Source organism: Mus caroli, chromosome 10, assembly GCF_900094665.2.
Source record: "Mus caroli chromosome 10, CAROLI_EIJ_v1.1, whole genome shotgun sequence".
Classification (NCBI taxonomy): Eukaryota; Metazoa; Chordata; class Mammalia; order Rodentia; family Muridae; genus Mus; species Mus caroli.
In genome coordinates, this window is record NC_034579.1 from 12,444,964 (window position 1) to 12,452,760 (window position 7,797).

Below are 7,797 nucleotides of genomic sequence, written 5' to 3' on the forward strand. Positions count from 1 at the left end.
AATACCATTCTCCAAAAACTTTCACAGAAATACACTAAGTTAGTTATTTTAAAAAACTGTCCACCTTGAAAAGATTATTATTGACAGAAGACAAACCAAATTTACTATAAATCTCATAGTAAATTTCTGAGGTGCAAATGCTTTCCTTAATGTCATGTGTAATGTGCCATTCATTTATAGTTTTATCAAATTAGCAGTGAACACAGAAAGTGGGGTTATATAAAACTATCTTCTTTTTCTGGAATGAAAATTTTCTGCATAATATCATGGCAGGTTCTTATTCTTCTGCCAGATATTTATAGATCCCCAAAGAACCTGGTCTTGTTATTTATACTGTATTCCTAAAATATCTTTCTTGTGTGTTTGTTGTTCTAGTCACAAATTATTCTCTATTTTACCTATACATCTGTATGACACAATTCTAGAAATCCTTTAATGGATGGCTGTATTCACATGGGGTACACTTAAATAATAATATTATTCTTTTCTTGTATTACTCCCAATCCAACACTTATAATAGTTCACCCCCCAAATCACAAAGAGACATGTAAAAATGGATTCAGGAATGAATAAATGAAGAGTAGGGAGTTTCAGAATTAATACTAAATTATTCAGACAGGATGTTATATATTCTATGCTTCATGATGAAGGTTTATTTCTATGAAGACTTGATTATTTTTGACTATTGAAAGTTCTGCACCAGTCAAATATTAGCAGATTTGAAGGTCATTGAGGATAAAACTCTCTATCAAATCTTGATATTTGGCAAACTAGTGCCTGAAATTGCAGGATTTTTTTTTTTCATCATCACCGTCTTTATTCCCAAGGCAGTCTGAGCCCAAGGGGGCACTGCTGCCCTTGGGGCCCATCTTTCTACTGGCTACCTATGACACACACAAATCTGACACTACCTGGCACATCCTAATACAATTGTGACCCCCTTGCCTGTTCAGGTCTCCTGAGATCTCACCACCTGCTCCCAGAGCCAAGAATGGGTGTGGGAATATCCACATCCTCACTGAACAGACTGACCCCGAACAAAACTAGTTCTGGTGGCTATTTCAGGGCTGATGGTGAAGCCCGAGGACCAATACCCCCAATCTCCCTGCCAACCCCAGACATAAAATTCCCATGAGATCAAGAACAGGTCAGGCACAGATGAGTCAATGTTCATTTCTGCTGCGCAGGCTGATGATGGAGCCGGACTGCTCACACAATTTGGACTGGCTGATGGCTGTGAAGATGGAAGGGAAGCAGAAAAGAAGAGGCATAGATGGTCTACACTCTGGGCAGAAGTCACAGCCCTCTGGGACACAAGCCACTGGAATAAGGTAGGCATGGACACCTGGTGGGACCTGCGATCCAAGCCTGGGCTGGTAGTGGACACTTCCCAGGGGGATGAGAGTCAGCTACTCAAGTCTTTTTAGGAGGAAGAGAACAGGGTACGGCCTGAGACCAGAAGTCCCAGGCTGTTACTCAATGGTTCCAGACACCCACTCCAAGCCCTCCCCCGCAGCTTTCCCTAGGTGGCTGGAGGAACTGGTGCTGGTATGTAGTCATCTGTAGACTCTTCCAGGAAGGTATGGGGCTAGTAAGAGTACAAAAAACAGAGGGGGTAGGGGGATGAAAGAAAACACAAGGTGGGGATGAGTCCATCTTAACCTTCAGGTCCAGATTCTCTCTTGAGCTGACTGACAGAGAAAATGCTAAAAACACTAGGAGGCTGCGTACTGAAGGGACCAGTCGGTCAATGTCCTCCCTCTTGCTGCACCTCATGGCTGGCTCTGGGTTTCTGGCTGCGCACCACCTGGCTCCGGATTTGCTCCACGAATTCTGAGTTCTGCTGCTGCATCTGCTGTGCAAACTGCTGGTCCACCTGGATGAGGCTGGCCAGGTCACTCTGCTGTGGACTGCTGCCTGGAGTGCCCAGAGGGTTATGGCCTCCAGAGATCATGTCCGACATGAACTGCTGCAGTTGGGGGCTGTTCACTAAGCTCCAACCCATGGTGATGAAGTGTGGGTTGTTCAGCAGGCTACCTATGTCTAAGGTGCCCACGCCACCCGCGGGGCTCGGAGCCTCCTGTAACTTTAGCTCTGCAATCTTGAGGTTAAACTTGTACGAGTAGTTGTCAGAATTCATCTCCAGGGTTTTCTTAAAGTACGCCACAGTCTCCACATTTGTTCAGGCTGGACAGTGCAAGGCCCATGAGGCCATAGGCCTGGCTGTAGTGGAGATCAATGCCAATAGTCTGCTCACAGTTCTGCTCCCCAGCTTGCTGTAGGCCATAGCTCTGTTACAGAAATAGACAGCATTGGTGGGGCTGAGCTCAATTGCCTTGCCATAGAGGTACACAACTGCCTCAAAGTTCTCCACCTTCACCTGCTCCACCTTCCATTTTGTGGTGCTCTTCCTTAAATGAGTCCTTCTCAGAAGGTGGTGTCTTGTCAGTGCCCCTCGGGTCCTGGAGGTGGCTGCTTCAAATATCTCTGGCGGAGTCTGGGGGAGAGCAAGGTCACTGTCCTCCAGCTTCACCCTGAAGGCTGTCTCCAGACACTGAATGGCAAACTCCAGGCTCTCCTGGGCATCAGTCAAGAGGCCACCCAAGCAGCAGCTGGCCATGTAAGAATTGGATGATGATATAGGCCAGGTTCTTCCTGTTGTCCATCTCGAGGCTGGTGAGGTGACACTGCTTGCTCAGGATCTCTCAGTTGACCGAAGTGAGATTTTTATTATCGGAAAATAGAATGGGATCTCTGCTCATAGTTAGAGCCATGGCATCACTAACTGCCCAAAAGGTCATATATTATTGTCTAGCCAGAGTCGTTTTATAAAGAACAACACCATACCATTGTTCTTTCATAAATAGTTTATCCACATGAGACATAAAAGAGTCACCCAAGACTCGACTGGTCCAACCTTTAAAAAGACTGTGAAGTTCACTTAAAAATGTAAGTTGGCTCCTTGACTCCTTTCTCTAGCTCCTCCATTGGCCACCCTGTGCTCAGTCCAATGATTGGCTGAGAGCATCCACTTGTATATTTGTCAGACACTGGCAGAATCTCTCAGAATACATCTATATCAGGCTCCTGTCAGCAAGCTCTTGTTGGCATCCACAATAGTGTCTAGATTTGGTGACTGTATATGGGATGGATCCCTAGGTGGGGCAGTCTCTTGATGGCCTTTCCTTTAGTTTCTGCTCTGAACTTTGTATCTCCTCCCATGAGTATTTTTCCCCCTTCTAAGAAGGAACAAAGTATCCACACTTTGGTTTTCCTTCTTCTTGACTTCATGTGGTCTGTGAATTCTATTCTGGTTATTCTGAGCTTTTGAGCTAATATCCACTTATCAGCCACACATGTAGCAAAGAATGGCCTTGTTGCACATCAGTGGCAGGAGAGGCTCTTGGTCCTATGAAACCTCAATGCCCCAGTGTAGGGGACTGCCAGAGCAGTAGCAGGAGAGGGTGGGTTGGAAAGAATGTTTTTTGGAGGGAAAACAAGGAAAGGGAATAACATTTGAAATGTAAAAGTATATTGTCACAATGGTCCCTTTGGACACTCTCCACTCATCTCTTAACAGGATATTCTGAACAGCAATCTTTATAGACATCTTCATTTCTTTCTTTTTTTCCATTAAGTAATTAATTTATTCACTTTGCATCCAGATATCAGCCTTCCTACTTCCAATTCCCCCTCACATACCCCCTTCCTTATCCCTTTCTCCTCTGAGAAGGGGGATCCCTACTCCTACTCTCACTCATGTTTCACCCCAGCACCCTGGTCCTAAATTCACTGTAGGACTAGGTACTTCCTCTGTCACTGAGGTGAGGCAAGGAAGTTAAGTTAGGGAAATGGGATCCACATGCAGGACAGATTTAGGGACAGCCACAGCTCCAGTTTTTGGGGACCTGCATGAAGACCAGGGTGCACATCTGCTACATATGTGTTGGGGTGGGGAAGCTTAGGTCCAGGCCATGTTTGCTCTTTGGTTGGTGGTACAGTCTCTGGGATTCCCCCAAGGGTTCAAGTTAGTTGACTTGGTTGGTCTTCCTGTGGAGTTCCTATACACGCAGGTCCCTCAATCTTCCCTGCAAGTCTGCCGCAAAATTCCCCAAGCTCCAATTGATGTTTGCTTGTGGGGCTTTTCCATCTATTTCAGTTAGATGCTTGGTGGAGCCTCTCAGAGGACAATTATGCTAGCTTCCTGTCTTCAAGCATAACAGAGTATCATTAATAGTTTCAGTGATTGGTTATTGCCTAGAAACTAGGTCTCAAGAGAGGGATTCATCATTGGTTAGTCATATCCTTAGTATCTGTTCCATCTTTGTCCATGCATGTATTGTAAACAGGACAAATTCTGGTGTGAAAGTTTTGTGGGTGGGTTGGTGTCCTTATCTCTCTACTAGTAGTCCTGTATGTCTACAGAATGTGAACACTTCAGGTTCCATATCTTCCACTGCTAGGAGTCTCAGTTAGAGTCACCTATATAGACTACCAGGAGTCTCCCTCATCCCAGGTCTCTGGCACTATTAGATATTTCCTTATCCTTGAGAGTGGTGACACTTTACCATGGAATACTAGCTCAACCTGTCTTTTAAACTACACTGTATTTCACACGATTTGTTTCAATAGAGATCACAATAAATTTGGAGCTTAGGAGAGGTCAAATGGTCATAATAACATGGAGGTGATTTGCTGTATTTGAAAACTGCATTTTACAAAACATTGGAGGAGTAAAGTAAAGTTTCTATAGAAGATAATGCTCTGTGTCTGTGAAGAGATTCATTCATTTTAATCCATAGTGAGAAATAAAATGATCTTTATCTGCAAAGTGGCACAAACAGCAGGAAATGAGTACTGGATTCTTTAAGTCTTTCACTTGTTCTAAGTTTATTCTTTCCAGACCATAAATCAATATTCAACTCAGTCTATTAAATCAAGTGTAGTGATTATTTTCATCAATAATTATATCATAAAGTTATTTCTTATTTATTTATTTAAAGCCTAAATATTGTTCCCCCTCCCTGTCTCTCTCTTACAGATCAATTCTCCTCCACCCTCTACCCATCTCCTGTGAGAAGGGGAGTATCCCCCACCATGGCACATCATGTTTCTGCTAGATTAGGTCCAGACAATGCAGCCATGAAGACTGAGCTGCCTGCCTGCTATATCTGTGCTGGAGTTGGGAAGGGAGAGGGGTTATCTCATTCCAGCTAGTGTGTGTGTTCTTTTGTTGGTGGCTTAGATTCTGAGAGCTCCCAGGGGTGGAGGTTTGTTGACTCTTTTGGTCATCCTATGAGGTTTTCCTCTATCTCAGGGCCCTTAATCCTCCCCTCAACTCTTCCACAAGTGTCTCTGACTCCCATCTAAAGTATGGCTGCGGGTATCTGCATCTGCTTCAGTCAGCTGTTGGATAGAGCCTCTTAGAGGACAGTTATGCTAGACTGTCTGCAAGCATAACAATATCATTAATAATGTTAGGGACTGGTGCTTGCTCATGGGATTGGTTTCAAGCTTGGTCGGTTACTGTGTAGCCTTGACCTCAGTTTCTGCTCCATCAAGATATTTTTGACAGGGCAAATTTTGGGTAGAAAATTTGTGGGTGGGTTGGATTTCCTATTCTTCCACTGTGGGTCCTGCCTAGCTACATACAGAAGGTAGTCTCTTCAGGTTTCTTATCCCCACTGTTAGGTATCTCAACTGAGGTCACCAGCATTGACTCCTGGGAGCTTCTCCTATTCCAGGTCTCTGAACTTCCTAGAGATTCTCCCTTTCTCACATCCCTGGCAGCTGCAGATCTCCATTCGTTCTCTTGGCTCTCTGGGTCTCTCTCCTGTTTCTCCCCACACCTGATCTTACTTCTCCCAGGTCCCTTTCTTTCTCTGCCTCCTACGACTATTTTGCTTCACCTTTCTAAGTATGTTTACCTTTTTTGAGATGATGCAGTTGATCATGTATATTCTGCACTTTATGGGTAATATTCACTTAGGTACGTACCATACCTGTCCTTTGGGGTCTGGGTTACCTCACTCAGGGTGATATTTTCTAGTTCCATCAATTTGTCTGTGAAATTCATGATGTCCTTATTTTTAATGGCTAAGTAGCATTCCATTTCTTTCAAATAAGTACTTCTTAATATTTGTCATAGACTTATGCTTCCACAGATGATCATTTACATTTTTATTTTAAGAGTAATGACATTTATTAATTGGTAGCAAGTATGATATTCCTTTTCTTGCTGCATGTGATCCAAAAGGATTTTACTTATACTCTTATAGATTTGTTTGATATTGATTGGTAGTAATGGTAGACACAGAATCAGGACCTCTTGCACGAGCATATATAATACTACTTTGTTACATGCGGAACTGAATTTTTTCTTTAGTTTATTTTAATAGTACATTAAATTATAGACTATACTTAATAAATAAGCTTTGGTAATAAATGTGAATCTAGCACATAGAAATAAAGCATAGCTTCTGAACACCAAAGGAAATAGTGTGGATAGAATGGAGAATGTATGGTATGGTAAGGTAAACAAGAACTGTGACAGACTGCATAGAAGACAACTCAGTGTGTTTTACTGTTATGCTGTATGTGTCCTAGCCCCAAAAGCAACAGATAGAGCTATCCTCCCATAGATCAAATATTAGGTTCCAAATACTGAAAGTAGATGTCATGTTTCTCACTTTGATAGGAGAGAAACTAATATTTTATAATGAGGAATCTGCAACATTAAATGAGGTAGGTAAAATAAATAAAGTAGCCTGGTTGGTAGTGGCACATGCCTTTTAATTTCAGCACTTGGATCCCAGCAGCAGGCAGATCTCTGAGGTCATTCTGGTCTACAGAATAAGTTTCAGGACAGCAAGGGATAGACAGAGAAACATTGTCTCAAAAAACGAAAGAAGAAAGAAGGAAATTGTTAAATATTAAGAGGACCATGAATCATCAAAAATACATGAGAAAAAGCTGTTGTCATGGAAACAAGGTAGAAAGTAGTCATAGTCAAAGGCATCTACTGCCATTGATTGCACTTGTCCAGGACATGGAGAAACACTAGACAACTAGAGAAAGACTAAATAATAAGATGTGTGATTGTGTAGATAAATATTAAAGAGAACTAAGTGAAAGGTAATTTTATGATTTTAGACTATATGTGGATTTTACTTGTATTATATTTTACATGTGTTTGTGTGCATGCTATATGTATCTGTATGTTTGTTTGTATGTGTGTTGTTGAACATGTGTACATATTCATGAGTATGAACAAGAGTATGGAATTTCAAAGTTGGTATCAGGTATCTTCCTTCATCATTTTCACTTTATCTTGGCAGTGTCCACTGATGAAGCCAGACCTTGTCAAAGTAACTAGTCAGTCTAGAGTGTTTCTTATGCTTCTCAAAAGTTATGCTTCACAAATGCTAATATTAGAGGCAACCAAAATTTCTTCCTGGCTTTCCCATGGATTTTGAAGACAAAAACTCTGCTTCTTATGATTTCAGAGGAAGTAGTTTATCCACTGAGCTCTCTCCCCATCCCCATATGTAGCTAGCTGATCTAAGAAAATCAGACTTCTGGTAACACACTGGGGATTTATTATCTTTTCCCAAAATATATAATGACAGAAAATCAGGAACATACCGTAGACACAGTTAAGAGTGGAATAAGACAATACACATATCTTAGTTAGGGTTTCCAATGATGTGAAGATACACCATTACCAAGACAACTCTTATAAAGGAGAAAATTCAGTTGAGTCTGTCTTATAGGATCTGAGGTTTAGCCTGTTATCAT

General features: G+C 42.1%; 1 pseudogene; it reads right to left on the reverse strand.

Annotated features, from left to right (window-relative positions):
* Positions 1-1,747: 1,747 nt before the first annotated feature.
* Positions 1,748-2,666, reverse strand: LOC110303421 (annotated as a pseudogene).
* Positions 2,667-7,797: the final 5,131 nt, after the last annotated feature.